At 36.4% G+C, this 24323-nt stretch overlaps 1 long non-coding RNA gene across 4 annotated transcripts in view; it reads right to left on the reverse strand.

The window, feature by feature from the left end:
* Positions 1–273: 273 nt before the first annotated feature.
* The window catches only part of LOC135302961 (uncharacterized), a 30908-nt gene continuing 6858 nt past the window's right edge, over positions 274–24323 (reverse strand). Inside the window, exons 3-8 of one of the 4 annotated variants that reach the window (XR_010364505.1) lie at positions 23897–23994; positions 20733–20784; positions 18588–18683; positions 15311–15356; positions 2353–2443; positions 274–375 (exon numbers count right to left, since the gene is read on the reverse strand). This is a non-coding gene — a long non-coding RNA (uncharacterized LOC135302961). Of the gene's footprint in view, positions 376–2352; positions 2444–15310; positions 16569–18587; positions 18684–20732; positions 20785–23896; positions 23995–24323 lie in introns of all 4 variants that reach the window. The other 3 variants (XR_010364504.1, XR_010364503.1, XR_010364506.1) reach the window with 3 other exon arrangements.

The following is a 24323-nucleotide window of genomic DNA, read 5'->3' on the forward strand; positions in this document are numbered from 1 at the left end:
ACAGTTGCCAGGCAAAACTCCAAGGGACTCCTTAATAAATTTAATCAGAATAATAGTGATAAAAGACATTTATCTGGTCTAATTTGTTATTTTGCCTCCAGTGCATAAGATAAGGAAATTAAGACCTAGACTGAAAATCAACAGACATAGGGGTTGGTTTTTTTTTCCCTTACTGTTGCATAAATTGTGTGAAGAAACAGATTGTAGGATGCCTGAGGTCATGAATCATTTATTAGAAACAGGTAATCTGGCTTCTAGATTGGGATTCAATGTGTGCTTTAGAAAAAGGTTACAGCTTCATCAGAAGAGACAGAAGAATTTCCTTGTATTCGTAATCCTCTCTCCAAACCTTCCCCCTTCACAACAAAGTCCTCCCTGTAAAATGGGAAACATAACTTAGTAGTCCACTCTATTCAGAGCAGCAAGTCTGAAACAAAACTGGCCCCATGGGGCAGGCTACCCGGGTCATCAGACTACAGAAGTGTCCTGAATACTTCTCAATCTTTTCTTTAGGAAGTCATGTAGGCAGGTATTTGCTGGACCTGAAATAAGAATCCAAGTGTGCATCACTTTCAATAGTTATAGTTAGTACCCATTTAGAGGAATTTTATCAGACATTTATCGCTTCAGAAGCGGTAGCATTACTGAACTACAAAGCAAAAGGGAAAGTATCTCTTCCTGCTGTGGAATTAAGTCTTTGGTTTTGGTAGTACTGTGAGTGCACTGAAACATACATTCTGGAAATCTTAATAAACACAGTTAGTTCTTTTAAAAACACCTTTTTTTTCTTCATAAAAGCAAATGTTAATGACATCAGCCATTGAATAAAATGTAGTTGGTTTTGAATTTTAACTGATAACCTGAAAATCAATGATTTGCTATGCTTCAATATGAATTTTAGAAACTCCATATATGCATCTAGCAAGCTACATTTGTTTTTTATCCATTGTTTTTATTTGCCATATTCTTTACATTCTTATGGCCTTATTTTTTGCATTCATCTTCTCACTATTCCTTTCAAAATTCCAATGTGTGATTATACCTAGGATTTCCCTGGTCATTCATGGGTAATATATGCAAACACTTTGTAACCATGAATATAGAGATTCAATTTCTTCCTTTTTTTCCTTTTCTTTTAAGAAATCTGCTTTATTATTATTACGTGGCAAGTGTGTCGGTCTTGTGGGAACAGTATAAAAGGCAAACTAAAGGGTGTTGAAATAAATACCAGATATCTTGCCTATCAAAAAATATTAATTTAGTCTAGCTCTGAACGAAAGAGAGTTCTTACAGTTATCACATATATTTACTAGGTGCACATTTTAAGCTGTTTGATACATTTTCATTATCAAGTCTCTGGTGAAACATGTGTAAGTCCTATGCTCTCCAGCAACTTATTTCACAGTCGGTATGTCACAGAAGTTTGGAGAAGATGAAATTTCTACATTTTGTATTTCTGGAATCTTTCCAGTTCTAATGTGAGCTGCATTGGCAAGGGTTCATCCAGTGTTTCCTCTGCCCACTAATGAAAAACACATACTATTCTTGTAGGTTTCAGAAGCTGCTACCTGTATAATGAAATAAGTACATCCTTTAGTGCAAGTGGAGCAAGAACTTGTCACACTTCTGTTATAGGGACTACTAACATTTGTAATTATTAGCCTGTGTTGATTGTTTAACTTTTCCAACCACATCAATGAATTTCAGAACAAAAGGTGATAAATCATACATTAAGCATGTAAAGTACCTTCCGAACAAAGTCTTATTCTGTAGAGGCCAAAATTACTTTCCTAATTTTCAATTTTAGTTACTTATGTTATATTGATAGCTAGTCAAAGCACAGACCTTGGTTTTCCTTTTTAAATTTTCATTCTGCTATCATGCTCAGTCTCAGTAAATCTGAAAAGTACTTTCTATATATTACTGTGTATGTCATACATGCATTCACTTTTCACCATGATACTACCTGAAAGGCACTTAATGGCTCAGAACCACTACACTGACCTAAACCAACCTTCATCACAGAAGAACCAATGGAATTCAAATCAATCACTGCAAAAATAATCAATTTGTTGATCTCTGCAAAAGTACTGGATACAGGGACTTTAAATGTGTTAATTATTTAAATCTGTGCAGATTGTGCATACCAGAGTGGCAACTAAGTGAACCACTTTAGGTCTGCTTTTATTTTCTACCTATCTATCCTCATTAAGGGTCTTTACCTGACCCCAACATAAATTAACCTATCCCCAGAACACCCACCCCCAATACATCTGTCTCAAAAATTAACAAGAATATTGCCACAAGACTCTTCTAACACCCTCTTGGGGTGTGCTTGGCCTGCTTACTTACTTCAGTGCTTGTTATCAAGTCTGTCTTCACTAGTCAGAGTGGCAAGTCTGTCCTTCAGCACTGATATTAGGAGTTTTACCTTTCCAGAATCCTAAGGAAATAATTAATCCAAAGTTAGCATGCAGTACTTCTTTTTCTAGGGTCAGCATTCTCACAGGTCTGAAAAAACACTTGCCAGTTGCTTGAGGTCAACAGTTCAGTCTCGCTCATCCATTCTGCAGTGAGCTGTGAGCCTGCAAGAGCAGAAGTGGGCCTTGTGCTGTCAGCATCTTTTTTACAGAGCTGCTGCTCACCAGGTTGAGTTTCTCCTTTTAAATGCCAGTCATCGCAAATTAAGTGTGCAGAACTACTCTATCCCTAGTAACTTATCTAGGGAAGGAACTGCTTATTGTGATCTATAGCCTTACTACAAATTATCTGAAATCTCACCCACCATCGAAATTATTCATAAACGTTGTTTTATAACTAATTGTCACAGATAAAAAGAAACTCAAGATCATATTTACTCCATGTCCTATACACACCTGATTCTCTAACTTGGCCAGTTATTACACAAGCAAAATGAGTAGATGAAACTGGGTCCCCCCTGTCTGACAAACAAAGAAAATATTATGGATTATGCAGTACATGATCAGAGGAGAAAAAAGACCTCTGGGAGAAAAACGTTAGGTGCTCTGAAAACAGGAGTATCTTGGAAAAAATAATATATAAATTTTGTGGACATATGTCTACAGCATAGCTCCCTACCAGAGCTTGTGTGAACATAAACTCAGCACTGTTCCTAGCCTCACTGTGATCTTCGAGTGCAAACACAATATTTTTCTTTATTTATAGTCAAATAATTTAAACAGATGATTTGACCAAAGTCTGTAAACAACTTTAAGTTAGAAAGGTAGTTCCACTTAGATGAGACTCAGTTCATTGGTCACTCATGTTTGCAGTTTTCATTACTGCTGAGACTCCGTTTGGGACTCTGGTCACTGGGTTTCTTGTAGGCACATATCACATGTGTACACACACAAACTTGTAGTAATGCCAGCTTCACAAATCAATCATACTTCACTTGAGTGAGTTATTGCTACTGCACAACAGCTGCTGGGAACGAAGCCACTCATCCATTACAGCAGCTGTCATTTCAGCTGCATGACCTCCTTCTACCAGCTTTCAGTCACCCAGCTTACAGATTTTTTTCTCTTGAATCTCCTCAACCTCTATGGAGGATCATCCAAGTCGTCATTGGTTGTCAGCAATCTACAGACAAACAGTTCTCTGAGCCTACAGGCTTGCACACTTTGCCTTCATCTTACTCTGGGATTTAGCTACTCCCAATAATTAGCCAACAGAACTGCAGATCACAGCCTAACAAAGCAGTCCATGCAGTTCAAAGGCCAACTGGCACGCTAAGAGGAAGTCCAGCCATGCACTCCCACCTCTCTCCTACCACCATCTGACCCCTCAGCTAGTAGGTTAGAAAGCCACCCCAACAGACAAAAGAATGTAGTAATCTCCCCCCCAAACTAGCTGGTGGTAGGATTAAATAAGCATTAGTGCCAGGAGAAGCACAAAGCCAGGCTGAAGAGGAAGGAAGTGGGAACATCCCTTTCAGCAGGGGTTAGCCTTTTCATTGGCCTTATCTGCATTGTCAGGCTGTGATTGGAGGTGTGTGCTCCAGGAACAACTGAGCAGGCTTAACAGCTTTCTGATGCCAAAAGGAGCAGTCCCATTCTCCTCTGCCCTGCATTCCATCCCTGGCATGTATCTGACCCCTCAGCAAACAGACTCATTATTCCGACCAAAAGCTATTTCCTCTATTGGTTGGGTTAGTTTACCCATGGTTTAACGAACTGAATTGGCTCAGATAGAGGTCAGAGAAGCATCAGGCAACAAAGAAGAAGCAGGGGAAATGCACAGCCCAGAGAAGTGGGTACACAGTGCTGCCTTTTCAGCAACAGCAAGCAGGCAAGTCAGCTCAGCCATCTCATCCCACTGCACTCCCAGCCACCTAGCTGGCAGCTGGCCAGCATTCAGAGGGAAAACAAGCCAAGAAGGATGTGGTTCTACCTACCCAGCTGACAGCTCTTTCTTTTGGGACTAACAGCACCCTTCAGCTTCACGCCTGCTAGTGTAATTGTAGCTTAACAGGCTACAATTTATTGTCCAGCACTCCTCAACTGAGATACCTAGGATTAAGATTGACCATATCTGCTGAGACACCACAGTTCAAGCTCCATCACAAAACCTTCTGCTGCAAGACCTACTTTCTCTGTAGCCTTCAGTCCTTTGTAGCAGGAGGGTTAGAAGCCCTCCACTGCTGAGAGCCAAAAGAACTGGCGCTGGTGCCATTCACCCCTCCCAGAGTGGTCTGTCCTCCCTCTAACCCCTCCTGCTCCACGTTCCACTTCCCCCTCCAGCTGCATCTACTCCCAGCTCCTGATGCCTCAGGCGAGGGGCTGTGGGGCTGCTCTGTGAAGGTGTGGTCCTTCTCACACAGAAGGCATGGTCCCTTCTGCACAGAAACTTCAAACACACATTGCCACCATTTATTGGCTGCCTTGAGTATTCCTGGTTGAAAAACACTTTATTCAGTTCAGAACTGGCAAACAAATGGGACAGGGAACAAGCACTCTTAAGTGATCTCCTTTGTCAGGTTTGAAAATCTGAAGATGCTTTTGTAGCAAGTATTTTTTCATATTAAATATTAAATCTTTTAACTGTGGTACAGAGAAATAATCCTTATGACACTGCAAGTCCCCTCTTCCAGTATTTACAGAACAGAAGATATATTAAGTACTATTTCTAGATTACATTTCCATCCCTTGAAGAGGTTAAAAATTGTCATTACAAAAAAGTTAAAGAAAACAGAAAAATAAATCAATTAATATGCAGATAAGTGAATATCAAGGCCATTGTAGATCTTTTCTTAAATGCATTTAATAGAAAGCCCTGAAATGAAAGCAAATTAACATTTCGAAAAACAGTTTGAAAATTAAAATATTTTACTTCTGCAGTAACTGTAGGAACATATTACGAAGTTAGGCAGCAATCATATGCATAATTAAAGAAGTGATTATATGTATATTTATACCATCAATGCATAATCCTCAATTTGTTTAACATAAAACAGAACATCAAGGAAACGAGAATTTAAATTCCACTTGCTTAATATGGAACATTAAGTGCACAAAAAATTGCTTGTAATTTTAAAGTGTATAACTTGAACAAAATTTCAAGGTGGCAAATATTTGAGAGGAAGTAATGAGTAAAAAGAAAAGGAAAATATTAATATTATGCTTAATGAACAGAAGCTTCATTTGTAATAATTAAGGAAGGGTATGCTCCTATTTCAAATACTTAAAAAGAAAGTAATGCCAATTAGCAAGACATCTCTTCATTTTATACAAACAAGGTAGATATGAGAGCTCTTAAATGTCTGGCTCCAGCACATCAGGAAACATGTACAAGCCATAGAAGTCCCTATTAACAACTCTCAGAAACATTAGAAACATTTTCTTATATTCAGATTAAAAACAGCTTGCATTCTGCATTTGTTATGAGAAATAGGGCTTTGCACTATACAGTCTAGATGGTTAGTGCACTGTCCACTAGTTTTTCCTCCTTTGTTCACTCCTTCCCAAAAGAGGTAAGTCTGAAAAAATGCAGTGGTCTCACTGTAGAAAGGCATGAAAAGACTGCTTGTTCTCAGAGAGGGGTCTCTGTGAGGTGCTCCTGAGGAGCAGCCAGAATTTTTTCACAGATCAGATCAGCCATGGTCAAAGACCTGCAATTTTGAGAAAAGGTGATATCTGCTTCCTGCTAAACACTGAATTTCATGGCCCCAAACACAGAGATACCAAATCATTCTTCCTTGAATCTCAGCCAAAGGCTGTAGCAAAGATTATTCCTTCATATTTTTTTCTCACAGAGTGTAGAGCATGCTCATCTATTTTGATAACAGTATTTACAGTGTTTTCTTTTAGCCTCTTTAGAAATGGTACCCAGCTGTCTTGAAGGCAGCCTTTTTATATTTGATTGGCAGCACTCTCAAGACCAAATATTGAGCTGTTCTCAGGAGTTAAAGAGCTATCACTGTAAATATAATGTTCTGTCTTACCAAGAGTTATGTGGTTAGTTGGATACCAGAAATAGATATTAGCTCACATTGCCAATGTTGTATGGTCTTGACAGGTTAAGGAGTCATCCATCATCAAACTTAAAAGTTGTTCTAGAACTTTTTGCACCCTTAATTTTGCTGTTCAAGGGATTCCATCCTTCCACTGACTGTTCAGCTTTCCTTCTGTGCACAGATACCTAGCATAATATATTAAGCCATCTGCTCCTGAGCAGGGAGGAAATACTATTTTGGACAGAATATGTGCACCTTCTAGTGAAGGAAAAAAAAAACCCAAAAAATAAGTATTTCATTTTTTATTTTCTTATTTTTCAGTGTTTGTGTTCAAAAGATGACATATATAGTCATGTTAATCTAGGAGGGACTGAGATCAGATAAGTATGAAATTTTGGATTATGCAGCATGTGGAAAGGTTTGAACTGTAACTTGACATTTAACATTATATGTATATTCAGTATTATCACTTCAATTATTACAGTATCTTAGTATTCATTCAAACCATTATTATTTGTGCAACAATTTTAGAGAAATGCATTTTAAAGCACTTGTAAAACTATTAAAATACTTTTGCCTTTGTTGTTTATACATGTTGAGGATTTTTAGAATGGTTAATACCGTGTATTATAGGAAGAGAATATTTCTATCAATTGCTTACTTAGCATGGAATGTTTCCACTAATTTAAAACTGTTGCTCAAATTAGTCCCTCTGGTTATCATTAGAAACACTGAGAAATCAAAGCTGTAGAGCAAGTCAGTGTCAATGACAGCTGTAAAAAGATAAGTCAATAGAATTAATAGAAATATTTTTGCACAAAGAAATGTTGTTTTTATGCAAACATAGAAGCAATGTTAATCAACCAATGTTTAAAAGCATTAAAATAGGAAATTACATTTCATGATAGAATTTACCATCAATCAGTTATAAAAAAAAGGTTACAATATTCATCCTCATTTAAAATAATTGGTATTTTAAATACTAAAAACTAAGAAATAGGGGAAAATACTTTGTTTATGCATTGCATGTTAAAAATAGTTTCAAGTAAGCTAATGAAGAAATCTTCTCAGTACTTTATATGACGTTCATTCAATTTCCTGTATGTTATCCTGTGTACATGGGATGAGAGTTAACCTGCAGACTATATGCTCCAATGACTGATACTACATGTTATGGTTTAAAGATTTTGCCCAGATGTTGAGGTAAAGCTCTGCTGATTTCTTTTGGAGAGGGTGCCCAGTGCACAATTTTTTTCCTGATATTTTCTCTTTGCAACTGTAGCCTGAAAAAAGTATTTATCCTCAGTGAGGTATTGCTGTAGTTGTTATTGTATCCACTTCTTAAATGTCCTATCCTTCAGCTATCTGTCCTTAGAAATAATTTATAGTAATCATGCATTGCATGATGTGATCTTGGCTAACTAATATTTGTGGGACTGTAAAAGCAGTTTCTTACAGAGAAAAACCCTGAGATTATCTTAGGAACAGGGAGCTCTGGGGCTTGAAATAATACTAGAAGCAATTCTAATGAAGTAGACTGTCACTAGTTCTCATAACTTCTGAAGATAATAAAGATATTTCTCGTTCAGTTATTTTAAGGTCGTAGATATAATTTAAATATTTTGCTTTTCTTCCATGTGTACATTCTTTTGGGATGAAAATGTACAGCCTTGCAAATTAGTAAGTAAATAGCTAATTTTAACGTATTCCATTTTGCTAATTAGCTATTATTTAATAACATGAATTACACTTTTACAACACCTCTTTTTGTATTAGTGATCCTTGTAATTTTAAGGAAAGGGGATCCACATAAGAAGAAACCTCATTACAAGTCTCTTGTATTAAGTCTTTGCTGAGAATTTTATATGCCAATTATGGAGTGTTCAGATTTGCAAATCACAGTCTACCAATTGCTTTTACAGCAGTTAGTGAATATCAGTTTGGAGTTAAAAAAAAAAAGTGTTATATAAAATACTTAAATATATACTGACAGAAAAGAAAAGCAAGTTCTTTTAAGTACTACAATAGTCTTCTTTAAAAACTGTAATGAACCAGCCTGTCCTTTAAATCCTACTTATTTTAGAAAAATAATTTTGGAAAATCTCAGAATTGATACCTGGATAAGTTATTACTTTATACTAGATATGTAAAAGACCATTTATAGTCTCAGGTTTTTATTTTTATTAAATAAAATTATTCCCAAGATAACTTGGAAGGAACAAAATGTGTTCAAACTATTGTAAGGTAAAGAAGCAATATTAATTGACATATATTGCAACACTCAATGGGATATAGTGTGAAGTGTTACACGAAGTCTGTGTGAATGTGTTCGTCAGTCCTGTCACTTCAGTTTTAAGATGTGTTATGTGGAATGATTTACAGGTACAAGGGACTAAAAAGGAAGACATCACCATTTCACACCAAGGAATGTTCCAATTATACTCTGTTACCTGTATTAGCAATTTATAGTTTCAAATATCTGAAGTATAGGGAGACTGTTCTGTGTTGTTAATTGATACGGACATGAATGTGGGAATTATTTGTAATTTTTAGAATACTGAATATGACGGGTTGCCAATTTGTAGCAACTCTATACCCAATGTTTTCAAGTTGGAAATGCCTCCATTGAGCATGAAAAGTATTTTTATTTACAGAATTATAGAATGGCCTACAGGAACGGAAGGGACCTTAAAAATCCTCTAGGGACAACCTCCGTGTTTTGGACAGGTGTAACTTTCACTAGGTCAAGTTGTTAAGAGTTGCATCCAATCTGACCTTAAACACTTCCAGGGATGGGACAGTCACAGATTCTCTGTGCAACCTGTTTCCAGTGCCTCGTCACTCTCACAGTAAAGAATTTGTTTTTAATATCTGATGCAAACCTGTTTTCTTTCAATTTGAAGACATTCCTCATTGTCCTGTCACTACATGACCTTGTAAACAGAGCACTGGAAGGCTGCAATTAGGTCATGTTGAAGACCTCTTTTCCAAGCTGAACAATCCCAATTGTCTCAGTCTTCCATTGTAGGAGAGATGCTCCATCCATCTAATCACCTTGGTGTTCCTTCTCTGGATTAACCCAGATGGTGAATGGTCCATGTCCTCCTTGTGCTGGGCATCCCACAGCTGGATGCAGCACTGCAGGTGAGGTGTCATAAAAGCAGAATGTAGGGACAGAATCCCATTCCTCACCCTACTGGTCACTCTGCTTGGGATGCAGCCTGGAACACTGGGCTTTGGCTTTCTGGGCTTCAAGTGCACATTGCCAATCCACGTTCAGCCCCTCACCCACCAGCACCCCCAAGTCCTTCTCAACAGGGCTGCTCCATCCCCCAACCTGTACTGATACCAGGGTTTTCCTCAGCACTTTGTATTTGGTCTTTTTAAATCTCATGGGTCTATTTCTTGATCTTGTCCAGGTCCCTCTGAATGGCCTCCCATCCCTCCAGTGTGTTAATGGCACAACTCAGCTTGGTGTCATCAGCAAACTTGCTGAGGGTGCAAGGGTGCCCTCAATTACTTTGTCTCTGTCATTGATGAAGTTATTAAATTACATTGGTCCCAATACAGATCACTTGTCACTGATGTCCATCAGGACTCTGAGCTGTTGACCATGACCCCCTGCATGTGTCCATGAAACCAATTCCTAATCCTATCAAATCCTTCTCCCTCCAGCTTGGAGAGAAGATGGTAAATGACATCTGTAGCCCTTCCCTTGTCCACTGGTGGAGTCACTCTACCAGAGAAGGCCACTTGGTCAGGCAGGGCTTGCCCTGATTGAAGCCATGATCCCTGTCCCAAACCAACTCGCTGTCCTCTGTGTGCCTTAGCACAGCTTCTAGGAAGATCTGTTCTATGACCTTCCTAGGCACAGAGGTGAGGCTGACAGGTTGTTAGTTCCCAAGATCCTATTTTTATACTTTTTAAAGATAGGTATAATATTTCCCTTTTTCCAGTCATCTGGGACTTCCCATGACTGTCATGTTTTTTTCAAATATCACGGAGAATGACTTGGCAACTACATCAGCCAATTCCGTCAGGACTTTGGGACACATCCCATCAGGTCCCACCGTTTTTTAAGGTTCCTCAGGTAGTCATGTACATGCTCTTTACATACAGTCAGAGGAACTTTGCTCCCCCAGTACTCATCCTACTGTCCACCCACTGGAGAGGTTTGGGAAGAGAGGTTGCCAGTGAAATCTGAGGCAAAAAAAAAAAACTGTTGAGCACCTCAGCCTGCTCCTCATCTGTTGCTGTTGTTGCAGAATGAAATCCTGAGAGTGTAATGATTCCTGTAGCTTGAGTAAGAAGGCTTCATCAATAGGATCCCCTTGGCTTACACAGAACTTTGATTTCACCACCTTTTATGTGGCCTCCCAGCATGTTTCCTTCTTGTCACCAATGAAACTATGAGATTTCTCAATACAGTTCTTAACTCATTGTTTGAGGTATATACTGTGACATGAAAGTCTAATAATGTACTTTTCAGCCAGCATTTCATGCATAACCGTATTCCACTTATTTTTATCTGTCCATTTGGTCACCATGCTGAATATCACCATCATAAGCCTTTTACAACTGAGAAAGTGTTAGTCAAATATGTACTGGTTTTATCCTGCAAACACAGGGGACATTGCTACGATGCACAGAACTGCTCTATGAAGACGTTTCTAAATGAACAGACATTTATTTATGTGCAAATAAGGTGCTCTGAGAAAGAGGAAGAGGAGTTAGCTGTTGAATTCAGAAGTGAATTGTCAGAAATACTGGAAAGTTGCAACTTGCTTATAATTTCTACAGCTACAGCCTTCCTGTAACAGCATAAAGCTGGGGGAAAGTGATTCTCATAGGTATAGTGGAAATGACAGATGATTCAATGAATATGGAAGCTATAACTTGCATTCAAAGTTTCTTTTCTCATCCAAAGTAAAACTTCTATGAAGATCTATGTTCCTAAAAGTTTCCTGTCTTAGCTTCAAAACCATCCTTATGTAAAGAGTTTTTGCATAAAAACACTGTTCAATTGAATTTTCATCCCACTTAGTGTTAATTTAGATTAATATTAATTCAGTTTAAGACTTGAATGTGACTTCATTAAGGAAAAAGAAAAATATACAGTGTAAATATTTTTTAAATGTCTCTTTTACTTAAAGACCAGTAGACATTCTATATGGCAGAAATTAGCAAACCTTTGGAAACAACCATCCAAAGGTTATATTTTTTGTGGCCCAGTACACAACAAATTGTCAGGCTTGTGGCTGAGGATATTCTGAATATATGCGATTGTTTCAGAGCATTTACTTCCTTGATGACTGGTCATACAAGGACCACAGACTGTGAACAACCACCCTACATGATTTTATTTATATAAATGTAATTTCTGTTCAATGTAGCCTGCCTGTATTGTTAAAATCAATAGGATCATGCACACATCTTTTAGGACCTGTAGGCTTGTGTGTGTGTGTGTGTGTGTGTGTTCAAAACTATAATGGTCTTTATGGTGTCAGCTGCAGTAATGGACTAGTGGCTAAATACACAGAAAAACACAATAAATCAACTTAAGAAGAAAGCCACAAAGGAAGCCAAGAAAGATTTTACAGGCCTAGATGGTCCAGACATCTGATCAATGTTGTTCCTCAAGTGTTTTGGACAGAAAAATCAAGGTAATTACCCTAAAAGAATGTGTTATTTCATACTGGGTGTCTAAATTCTGCAGGCTCAGTCTCAAGGGAACTGCTTCTTTTGGAAAAACTCCTAAAGACAGTGCTTTCCTTTAGGGTCTGGTCAGATGAATTAAAGGCCTTAAGCTTCTTTGAATGCCCAGCCTTGCAAATCCTCAAAGTCTGTTTCAGATGAGCTGTAGTGTATGAGGCATGTTGCAACTGCTTCCTGTCGTGCTGTTTCCCAGTCAGTTTTAGAAGTCAGCCAATATGGTGTGCTATCTGAAATGCTATAGTAATTATGTGTTATTTACAGTAACCAGAATTGGCACATTCATGTCTGAAAGTGCTGGCTAATAACCAGGTTTCTTCAGCGTGCATAGTAAGTTGCTTCTAGACACTCAGGAGCATATAGATGGAAAAGGTTAACAAGGAAATGAGAGGTCTATTTTGCATCATTCTAGATATGCCTTTCTGTAGACACATCTAGATATTATCCACTGACAAATGTGAAAGGCAGCAAGGTCACCTGGAATACCTCTGGAAGCCTAAAAGCTAAACAGGATAGAAAATTGCCACACATATGTTATCTGAAAAAGCATAGGTTGAAGTATGACCACTGAGAGTCCGCTGATAAGCACCAATAGTGAGGCCATTTGCCTACATTGAACAGAAATTACATTTATATAAATAAAGTCATGTAGGGTGATTGTTCACAGTCTGTGGTCCTTGTATGTCCAGTCATCAAGGAAGTAAATGCTCTGAAACAATCTCATATATTCAGAAAATCCTCAGCCACAGCAGTGGAATAGACCACTCAAGCATGGTCTTTGTCAAGAATGGATCACGAAGATTTGAGAGAATGAGAGCCATTATAGGGGGGGTTGCTGATGAAGTCATGACTCTAGGAAAGATCAATTAATTTTAAGGCTAATTTGTTTAGTCAAAGGAATTTTATATAATTATAGGTAATAGTGAAAAAGGAGTTCAAGACACACCAGTGGAAGCAGCGTTTCCCAATGGCACTTATCACTCCCCTATTGCTTACAGGCTGATGTACCAATGAATTTATAAGAGGGTGGTACAGTGAAGTTACCTGCTACACAAAACACAGAGCAGTGATAACAGTAGTTGTTGTCTGAAATCAGTCCCAGGTCAAATATTATTGCTTCCTATTGTTTGCTTCCTTTTAATTTTGTGAGATCTGCGTCACCATGAACTCTCCTCTACTGAAAGTACTTAACACAAATATCATAACCAATAATAAATAAAGACAATTTTTTGTTGTGTGTAGGTAGAATATCAGATGATATCTTTCTTTGACAAAGAAACTCCTCTTCTATTCTGATGCAATCTATGTTCTGGAACATATGTGTTGCTGTTCCAAGCATGACACCACGTTGGTTGTACTTCAGAGGTGTTCACTTTGCCAGCTCTAATGCAGTTTTTAACAGCTTGTCTTTTTGTGACATATTGCAATTATGCCAAACTATGTAATCACTTATTTCACATTGAAATTTCAAGCTTTTTTATGATATACAGCCTTGAAACTTAAAACTCCTCTAGTCAGTAAAGCAATTAACTGCCTTCTGGGGGTAAATTTCACTGGAAAAAAAACTATGATTATTTTTTATTATTCTTTTAAAAAATAATTTAATGAACAATGCTCCAGAGATGTTATCTCTATCTCAGTGAAGTAGGTGGGAGTTTTGCTACTGACTTCAACTAAGTCAGCCTTTTGCCTTAGGACAAGATGCTTCTCTGGTGAATAATAATGAATTACTAACAAAGACTAAGCTGTGGACTGCCTTGCTAAAAATGTCCACTTAAAATTATTATATTATTATATCATATTGTTATATTCCTTTGCAGGCTCTCATGCTTGCATATGCTTAAATTGTTCACATGTTTTTGAATGTGGCACCATGGACTGTTAAACAGTAAAAATCCATCCTTTTGGTTGGTGAAAGCAGTGTGTGGGATTCACAGATATGATTTCTGTTTAGCCTAAGAAAAATTTTACAAAATTAAATTTTTTTAAAAAGTGAATTACTATTTCAAACTCCTACTCAAAGATATCCAATTATGAGGCAGTTTTGCTGCATTTTCTCAGCACTGAAGTCAAATCCCTTGAGAAGTTTTTTATAAATCAAAAATATCTATGAAAGTCCTAATATTAACAGTATAAAAATGTTTTCTCCTTAGATGTGGAGGTAATTTAATAAATAAAAGATTAAAAAACTTAGGGAATATTGTCTTGGTAGAATAGTGCAATACAAGAAGAATTTGTTAATTATTCATAATTCCTTAAGATTTTTTTCTTGAAAGATATAAAAGATCTTCTGAAATAGTATAAAAATGTGATCCATGTCCAACATATAAGTGAGATAAAAATAAGCATTTTCATCATATCAAAAGCATTTTCTACTGGTCATGTTTAGATGGGGATCTAGTTGCCTGATTGTATAACTTGCTTTTATATTTTTATTTATTTGGTATTCTCAGAGACAAATTTTAGTGGCTTGAAAACTGAAATTACATAGATTCTTTGCTCTGCAGATGAGGCTTGAGGTATCACTTTGTTTTAGCATCTTTTCATTGTAATAGAAGTGATCATCCTGCTTAAATTCTACATTCAGTCCCAGGGTAGAATTCAGACATAGCCTGCTATTTCCTGTTTCAAAGAGCTCTTAGGATAAGTAGATTAAAACTGAGGAAAGTAATTATTTCTAACATGACACAAAAAAAGTAATTAAAATTTTAAAAATATTATTTGAGACAGACAAGGTTTAAATTTTATTTTAAAATATATACACTTCAGCATTCAATTTATAATGTCTAATCTCTAAATTCCATTTTAACCAAAATGCAGATCTCTCAGAAGAGGGAGCTTAAAGCTTGCACACTTCAGAGAAAATTACAAAAGGCTAGCAAACACAAAACTTTCAACATGAGGTTGGCTTGGACTTCTGACCCTCTCCAGGGCTTAGTTACCTAATTCAGTACATGACAAGGATGCTTTTCACTCATATGTATATCATCTTGGCCCACTCATGGAGCTGGGATATGTGCAATGCTTTGCCATTTGAAATAGGCCAGATCCCAGCCTGTGTTTGTGTAAATGTCTGATAACTAGACCAGTACCATGGATAAACAGGACACCTTGCTCAATTACCTTTCTTCTTCTGGTGCATGGCAAACTCTTGGTACCAGAGGTTCACCTGTAGAAAAAGGAATGAGGCCAAAAATAACACAGTTTTTTAACTCAGTCAACAGGTATTTTCCTAGAAAGACAAAACTCAAAGTCTGATAATGCTCACCTAGCACCTGCATTTTAATTATATCATTCATAAAGAGATAAGAAACAACTTCAGGAATTGAAACATAATTTGTCGTGCAACCACATTCCTTCCTCCTTACTTGTTTTTACCAGCATTGTGATTTTTAACTTTTCCTTATAGTGGCACAATTTATCTCACTCCAGTGGCCTGGGTTCATAAATAAAGACATAAGGGGATCATTTCCCTAGCACCACTTCATACATGTCTGGAGGGTGGGACAGGATGCTTCTATCAGATCATTTCTGAGTAAGAGCTTTAACTGTGAAACTATTGCAAAATACCCTCAGCAGTGCCAGTCACTGTGTTTTGGGAAAACTACAATGGCATTTCATTCGATTCCCAAACCATTCCTTTAACATGAGGTGAGCTCAGAGCACACCTGCTATATGTGGCAGCTGTGCTCCAGTGTCTATTGTGTCTACCCTGAAAGGATCATGAGTATCACTCTTCTAAGGATAGCTGAGGGCAGGTAAAGGTGCTCTGCTGATAATGCAGAAGCCCTACAGCTTTATTATATGCAGCAAAGAGGAGTGATGGCAACTGAAAGAAGAAAATAATTCTTCAGCTGCTACACAGGGAAATGAATTCCCATCAGAAGCTTGTTGGAGTCATTGTGCCATAAGAATGGATTATGTCCCTGACAAAGAGGTGTTACCAACCTATTAAAGAAGCTCATAATGACCGGGCTGTTATATGTGTATATGCAACACATAATGTGCCAGATCTGTAATTGGTGGAGTGCAGGATAAAAAAAATATGTTTTTTAATCTAAATTAGATCCTTTTGGGCATGGGATTACCATGTCATAAAGATTAATTTTGGGGTTACAACAAGTTCTAGGAGAGTTGGAAGTGTACTATATTGTTTTTAAAACTGTTGTATTGTCCCTGTAGACAGAAACCCACAAAGTAACAAGTACTTTCAATTAAAGGAAAAAAAAACCAACCCATTTTAAAGGCTTCAAAAGCCCTTACTAAGTATTTCTCAGATTCACTGCTGAAGTCCATCTTCAAATTCATGCAGTTCGGAGTCCCAGCTGGACACAAGAGCCCTGGTCCTCCAGCCTCATCTGAGACGCTGATTTCAAAGTAACTAAGTTACAGACACACACCACAGGCTTGGATATTTTTACCTTTATGAAATGTTGACTTTGTCTGTGTGAAAATTATGCTTTTAATGATGGCTAAAGACAACAAAAATTTTCCAATCTAGTCTCCCTGTGGTAACAACCAGGCTGTTTCCTCTCCTCCCCATCATTGCTAATGCAGTTTGGAACCAGATAAAATAGTGTTTGTCTCTGTTGGGTTTTGTGTCAGCATGCTGCAATTCAGCAAAGCATTTGCTTTCTGATAATCCCTACTACTCTTTCAGAATCCTAAACTTAAATTCTCTATTTATTTGCCCTTTCAGAGACACCAGGAACCTTTATTTGGAGCTTAAACATTATTTTTGCTTACTTGATTATTTTTTCATTGTCACTAGTAACAATCTATTCTATATTACTGTACTTGTAGTAAATGTTAAAACATTTCTGTTGCCTTATTCTTGGGGATGTCTTTTTCTTGTCAGTGTGAGACCTTTATGCTCTTGCTCAGCTGACTTCATTATCAGGTTCATTGTAGCTGAAAACACAATAACCCACAACAGAGAACCTGTTGTAAAGCTCCTTTCTATCTTTTGCTGATTTTTTTAGTTTAGGGGTCTATAATAAATATCATGAAAATTGCTTTATAATAGTCTCTCACCTGCTGCTGCACTATGTCTGGTACTTTATTCCTTCTCTGGATTCTTAATACCAACTTAGGTGGCCTAGTCTGGCCTGCATTGTGACAGCAGAACACTATCTCTATCAGAGGTAATGTTGAGAACTTAGTTCTTTTTACAAGGTTGACTTTTTAACTGCTCTGAAGTTCACCTACTACAGTGGATTGCCTTACAGCTTGGAATCCTCATGTGGTTTCTCATTCAAAATTTGAGAACACATGAATAAAGCAGTCTCCTCCAACCTTGTTCTCCCTTTCCACAACTTTTGACAAAATCAAAGAATTATATTGATGTTTTTCTGCACAAAATAAAGATCCAGATATGGGTCTGATGGCACAAAAATCCTTTCAGCAGACAATCATAACACTGAATGGATCTTGCTTATTGTGCCTTTTTGGAAGAAAAACTGAAAATTATGAAACAAAATGAAACAAAAAAAAAAAAAACAGTTCTCAAGACAAACATGAACTTAATACACAACAAAAAGATGAGTAGCTGAAAGACTGTCTAGCTTATGAATGTTGTCCAAACTGAGCAGTTCTGGAGGACGAGTTGTCCTTGATTCTGAACAGGCCAGAAAGAGTTTAGGTTAACTTCTCTATACCCATGAGAAACCTAAGCCTGACTTTGACAGAAACAGAAAGAATTGAAGCTACTCAGCATTTTAAGTGAATTTTAAAACATTAGCATAAATGTGTAATACATATTTTATGTTATACATAATAAATGTGTATTTATATATAAATATTATACAATAGTATATATAAGATATAAAGATATAATTTACATGTAGAGGGAAGTCAAACCCCCATCACTGTATGTTTCTGAGAACCAGTTTCTGTTCCTTATGGGAACAGCTGTCCAGAAGTTTTTATTACTCTAGGGATTCAGAGTCAGTTTTCTTTCTTGTAAATCTGGATATCTTTCAAATGCAGAAGCCTTAAGAAAAATTATCAGGCACAGGGGTACATGCAATCTGATAAGACTTTGTCAGAGGAATTGAATGGAAGTAGTGTGTAGGAGGGAAATACATGGGTGGTGGGGGAACAACTTGTTCCAGTAGCAGAATTAGGAAAGGATTCAGAGAATATTAACTATTTAGCTCAATTTATATAACTGGTAGAAGCTGTGACCATGAGACTTTATGACTATGCTGACTCAGATGCATGGAAGTGAGAAATTTTTAATCTGTTGGTGGCTTTTACAATGGTATTGGTTTAATAAGATGGATAGGATGATGAAGTAGTTACTGTAACTACCATTCAATAAAACTGAAAACTTTGGACTTATACATGTGGGTTTTTCACTTACTCTACCTATATGTGGCTGTAATGCTACTGAGAATACCTTAGTCATACAGGAGCCTTCATGTTGTCCTTCAACACTATCATTCCAATTGCAAGACAATTTCCAATTATAGATATGTAGAATATCACTGAATATCTGGGAAAAAAAAAATTTAAATAACCAGAAAAAAAATCTGAACTAGTCTAATTGTCAGATAAAAAATATTTAAAAAAATATTCCTAGAGATTTTTTTCCATTTTCATGGTGTCAGGTTCAGCAACTCAGACCTCTAACTTGCAGAAAGTGAAAGACATTTGATAACTACAGGTTTGAAAACAATAAATAAAACACACAGCCTTGAATTCTAAGAATGATTTTCTTAACTGCCCAGAATATACGTGTTCTTCATTTCCCTCTTAACTATATTGAAATTCCGATTCCTCTGCCTGGCAGTCAGTCAGGAGGAGCTCTACTCAAAGCCTCTTTCTCTTGTTGATGCCACCTAACACAGTAGTTCTATTTCCTGACCATTTTACCTCTAGATCACTCTTCTGCCTCCCAGATGATAACCCCAGGCCAGGAAGACCCATATGATCAGCTCACAGAAATATGACATTTCAGTGGTGAAGTCAGATTTATGGAATTATTTAATTTTATTCAGTCCCTTTCATCATTAGGACACCTGAGATCATGACACTCTCAAAGGTGACGCTGTAAAGTTGTTCTACTGTTCAGTATAGATGCATCAGATACATAATACAGTGAAATACTGTACTGATACAGTACTGATATTTTTACAAAAGTATCAGAACTGAGATTATTTCTTTATTTACAAGACTAAATATTCTCTATTTTATTGAAGATTCAATTTAGTAATTAAAAAAGTACACTATGCAAATACCTGTATCACCCTCACTCTCATGTAAATATGGATTATTTCATCTTTTATCTTACCCCAGAAATGTTTTTATCTCCTCCCTTTTTCAGTAACTTTTAAAATTATGCTGTAAATCATAGGTCTGAAATTAAGCTACAAGAACTTATCTAAGATGTAAATGACATATCCTTTCAGCAGCAAAAAAAGACACAGTTATTTTAGCAGGCCAGAAGGAAAATAGGGATGGAAGGAAGGAAGGAAGGAAGGAAGGAAGGAAGGAAGGAAGGAAGGAAGGAAGGAAGGAAGGAAGGAAGGAAGGAAGGAAGGAAGGAAGGAAGGAAGGAAGGAAGGAAGGAAGGAAGGAAGGAAGGAAGGAAGGAAGGAAGGAAGGAAGGAAGGAAGGAAGGAAGGAAGGAAGGAAGGAAGGAAGGAAGGAAGGAAGGAAGGAAGGAAGGAAGGAAGGAAGGAAGGAAGGAAGGAAGGAAGGAAGGAAGGAAGGAAGGAAGGAAGGAAGGAAGGAAGGAAGGAAGGAAGGAAGGAAGGAAGGAAGGAAGGAAGGAAGGAAGGAAGGAAGGAAGGAAGGAAGGAAGGAAGGAAGGAAGGAAGGAAGGAAGGAAGGAAGGAAGGAAGGAAGGAAGGAAGGAAATTTGTATGTGAAGAACTAGATTATCCTGACATGCTCAGAGAAGCCTTGAACTCAGTAACTTCTTCTGCTTTGTGTCTTTATATCCAATAAAGTTCATAGTCTCCTGAAAAGCAAACACAGGTGATCTATTGCCTCTGATGAGGACTGAGCCCAGGAGAAGGGTCTTTATTTTATTCATTATTTTAAGTGAGAGGAACTTCTTAGTAGCCTCTGAAGTTTTTCTGCCTTATTACTGCCTCAAATATCTAGACTATACCACCACAGACTATACCAGTACTGTACCACTGATGTCTTATTTCATCTTGAATAAGACCCATCTCAATCTTAATTTATGTCAATGCACATATATGAATGCATTATATATCATATATGCATATATGTCAATGCATGTATATAAATTAATAGAAGCTAAAGGGGTTCACCATTTTACAGATGGTGCATAAATAATCAGCACTAAACCTTTGTCTTCTCAGTCTTGTAAAAAAGATTATGACATTAATCATTGACCTATTTGGAGAATGCTCATACTCAATTCCTTAATACATGCAATTTTTTATTTTTTTTTAAAAATAAGTTGATAAAAAGTATGACAGATGTGCAAAATTTTATAAAAGACAATTTGAGGAGGTAAGTGAACCTGCCAGAATCTCACATATTTTATCATTTTAAAATGTGAAAGTACCTGCTAGTGATTCACTGGAAGCAAGTCTTTTTGTTGCCAGGATCATTGCATTCTGAAAATAAAACATTTTGGGTGTAATGATGTATTTACAACTGTCTTACTGTTTCATCTCAGTCTCAGAATACTAGCTATTGAGTCACAGCCTGGAAGTTGCAAACGGGAATGAGGGACTTATGAGTGTGGCAAGCAAGGGTTCTGAACCTCTCACCAAGTTTCTTCTGACTTTAACACATTAAAGGTTAATGTGTCTTGATAGCTAGAGTACGTAAAACCTATTCAAATCACTAGTGTATATATTCTTCTGTATAACATGCTCACAATGCTGGACACCTAATTATGTACTAAAATAAGAGTGAGATGGAATTGCAGAAACTGTGTAGAAGAAAATGATCGCTTCTGCTTCACCAAAGGCCAAATGGGAGAATTGAAAGTAGTGCCTAAATCATGGCCAAACTCTCACTACGCATTTTCTTGATAAACAGTTTTTTTCCTAAGGCACAGCAAGTCTCAGTTATTTATACTATTTACATTATGACACTTTTTGTTCTTTTTTTTTTCTTTTCCAAAAGATACAAAGGCAGTTTTAATCCAAACATTATGGCTGTTCTAAAACAAATTCCCAATTTAGGAGTCTGAAGACTTTTGCAGTATACCAATATTTCAAGCTCCTTATGAGATTAAGTAAAAGAATTTCCAGTGGTTTTGATCGGAAAGCTGGGACAACAGAATTCCTTTTGTCTCTAGTGTGATGTCTAGTTTCTGCCTCTAATTAGCTTTACTTAGTGAAGTAGTAGTTTCATCATCTTAAAACCAAAGATGTACTTTTCCTGCACTGTATTGCATATGGTAACTAAACAGTGTCAATATGCACACTCTGGGAAAGCACAGTACTCAAAATATTTGTTCATATTACTTATTTCTTCAAATAAAACATAATCTGATTTCATGTTATTCACAAATGCTTCAGCATAATTTTTGAAGAACATTAAGAACAGTTGGTTCCTGAAGAACTTTTTTATGTTCATTGCTTAGCAATAGAACTGACACAAGGTTGTGTGCTGTTGCTGTGCACACACACGCACACACACAAAATTTCTAGAAGAATGACAAAGTGGGGAAGTCAAGACTTTAACTAAAAAGACTTAAATTTTTTTGTCTGGTTTAGGGAGGGGTTTTTTTGGCTATGTGTTTTCTTACAAAGAATGAATTAAACATGCAGGGAAATTATGTGACACCATTTAAGAAAAACATAAGAGAATTGAAAAAATAATAACGAACATCTTTTTCTCATTTTCTTAATAATTAATTATACTTTCACTTAAAGGAAAGAAAATTTAAAAGTGCAGTTTCTAAAAGTAGTATTCACAATCCCTTTTTAATTTTCTCATGTATTACACCCTAGAAGCACATAATTTTAATTTTTTTCAAAAGCAAACAAATTAGCTATTTTTTTGCAAAGCAAAACCATAGATCATTTTATTTAAATACTGCTTTCAGGAAAACTATAATGTTGGTCAAGCTGTAATAAAGTGCAAATACAATACTTTTCTTCAGTTTATTGATTTATGAACCAGATGTATTTTTAACTGATCTCTGGTGGTGTTTCAAAGGTTGCATATATTATAGATTACAAAAAATTTTGTCTTCCAAGGCTCAGTTTCAACCTGTGGCCTCCAGTCACAGCAGCTATCAAAATAGCAGAAGGTTTTGATGTGTTATAGCCTTAATCTCAAGTGACAAACGTACTCCATGTGCTGAAATTTCTCCTTAGGGCAGATACAATACAGATAAACACCTAACCCATTTTACTCTCGTAAAATGATTTTTGTGATTCTTTTTTGCAATGTGTTTCTAAAAACACATGCATATAAAAATAGTTGTGACTCTTCCAAGTAGCTCCTAGAAGTGGGAGTCATCAGATCCTTTCAATCTGGCAATTTTATGGAGAAGTATTGTTTACCATCAAATTCTTGCCACTCTACTGACTGTTTGCCAGTTTCTGATTAAATGTTTTTCTCACGTTCCCTGCTACAAACTGACCCTTCAAAACAAAGAGGTATTATGACAATCTTCTAAAGAACTGCAATCAGGATTTTCCATTAAAAACAAATTATTCTTATTATTAATAATTTTATTTTATTTTAGTACACATAGGGATAACTATGTCTTCTGAAGGACAATTATAATGACTGAATTTTTTATTTTGATCATGGCTATATTCTTCTTATCAGTCATTGTATTATAATGTTGCCACAATTTTGCAATCAAAAAAATTGACAATTAATTCTAAAAAAGAGAGTTTCAAATACTTCAAAAACATAAACAATCTTCAGGATGCTTTTAAGGAGATTATTCCCGAGAAAAGAGAATAATTTTCAAGGGTTTTTTCATGCATTTTGCAGATATCAAGTTCAGAAAAAGAGTGAAAGATGTGGTGAATAACAAACTTTGCTGTTCCAAGTTTGAATTTTAAATATAAAGTTGTGGGAAAAACAATAAATAAAATGGGTTTATATTGTAAAAAAACTGTATACTTCTTAAAATAATATCATCTGTTCACAAGCAAGGATCAAGCATATTAAGACCCAGATTGTCAGATAAGCTGTTCTTATGAGCTATTCATCCTACTCTCTTTCCTACAGTAAAACAAAAAGAGCAGCTTTTCTTAGGATGAAATCAGCATGGGTTCTGCCCCATAATCCAGTAGAAGTATTGTTTCAATTCTTCTTAATATAAATTCAGGAGGTATGTAAATATATTTTAAATTTTAATTCTTCAACAACGTGCATTCATTATCAGAATTTTGCTCAAATAGATTTTTTTGTTACTGAATTTAAAGATATGACAAAACCTCCTGGGTACCTTTCCCACTCCATTTCTGAGTATAGCTTCCATTAAGATTAATGGCTGTTTTGTATCTAATGGGAATATATATCTTAAGAAGCTGATGTAGAAGCAAAAATTTTAGTGGAAATGATGAACAATAGAGGTCATGATTACAATAATTGTAGAATGAGAGATTTAACAAGATTCTATGAAGGAAATGTTCCTTCCTTTAAACAAAAAGGCCATATGTTGACACTAATCATATCGAGTAGACCTGCTGAAGTTGATATTCCAAAGATTTCATTGGGGACCATTTTCCAGACTAAGACTTCACTTACTCAGTATAGGCTTAGCTGTATTCTCAGTTGCTCAGTGAGGCTGAGATTCATCAGTGCTGGATGGCTGAGTGAACCTGGAAATTTCCAAGAGCAAGGACCTAAAGCATCAGGTTAATATGAAAGATCATTACAAAGGCTGGCCAGAAGTTTTCATAGCTAGTGTGAGTTTTACAATGCAGATGACCTAAATAATAACATTATATAAACCACAAATAGGAAACAATTATAAAAATCAGATATCAGTTCTGGCATTGAAAGGTTTTTAAATTACAAGACTATCCATGCCTGCATATATTCCAGAGTAGTATCCTCCTGGGTTTTGTCACTGGCATACAAACATTTGGAAGATTAATTGAAATTATTTGTCTTCAGAATGAAGGCCAGATATGAGGCTGTTGGGTCAGATGCAATACTGAGCACATGATCT

Source organism: Passer domesticus, chromosome 6 (assembly GCF_036417665.1).
Source record: "Passer domesticus isolate bPasDom1 chromosome 6, bPasDom1.hap1, whole genome shotgun sequence".
Taxonomy (NCBI): Eukaryota; Metazoa; Chordata; class Aves; order Passeriformes; family Passeridae; genus Passer; species Passer domesticus.